We start from the raw sequence: 660 nt of genomic DNA on the forward strand, positions 1-660 counted from the left end.
AGGCGGAGAGAGGGCCCGCCGCCGCGCAGCGCCCCCTACGGCTGCGGAGGACGACAGCGCCCTCTGCACCCGGCCTGCCCGAGCTCCGTGCCGCTGCGCCTCCGCCCAACCCCGCTGCCGCTCCTCGTGCCCGGGAGCGCGCGGGGGAAGCAGCCTCGCGCGACAGACGAGTCCCGTCACGTCCCCTCGGACGCTCCAGGGCCTTGCCCGGCCCTCACAGAGTTGACGTCGCTGTGGAAATCCACGCTCGGTCCCAGGGTCCGCCTCACCACAGTGTCTTGCCCGTTCTGCACCTCACTCCTACCTCCCGAGAAGGGAGCACAGCAAGTGTCCCGTGCAAGGAACAATGCCGGGAAGGGCCTGTCGCGACTCTTTATGCAGTGTGTCGCTTAGACAATAGCTTGTCCTGGAGGACCGGGAGGCACCCGCTGGGTCAGATTCAGGCGGGCTGAGGCGCCTACGTGCCCGTGGGCCACTTCCTTCAAGGCGACGGGAAGGACGGGGCGACCGGGATTCTAGAACAGCTCTCGGCCATTGTTCTGTGGGGGGCGGGGGAAAAACGGCCGCCCCGCGCCTCTCGGGGCTGAGAAGGGAGGGAGCCTTATCCTGGGAAGAGCACAGGAGAGAGCCGGGTAGCCGGGCTGCCCAGCTCCCCGCTTC

The 660-nt window shown here is 68.6% G+C and overlaps 1 protein-coding gene across 1 annotated transcript in view; it reads right to left on the minus strand.

Annotated features, from left to right (window-relative positions):
- Window positions 1-149, minus strand: part of CUNH14orf2 (chromosome unknown C14orf2 homolog) — a 5,207-nt gene extending 5,058 nt beyond the window's left edge. Inside the window, exon 1 of the mRNA XM_009280883.2 lies at window positions 130-149. The gene's annotated coding sequence lies outside the window, so the exon portion shown is untranslated. The remainder of the gene's footprint in view (window positions 1-129) is intronic.
- Between the last annotated feature and the right edge of the window lie 511 nt (window positions 150-660).

This window comes from Aptenodytes forsteri, unplaced genomic scaffold (assembly GCF_000699145.1).
Source record: "Aptenodytes forsteri isolate BGI_AS27 unplaced genomic scaffold, ASM69914v1 Scaffold193, whole genome shotgun sequence".
In the NCBI taxonomy this organism is placed as follows: Eukaryota; Metazoa; Chordata; class Aves; order Sphenisciformes; family Spheniscidae; genus Aptenodytes; species Aptenodytes forsteri.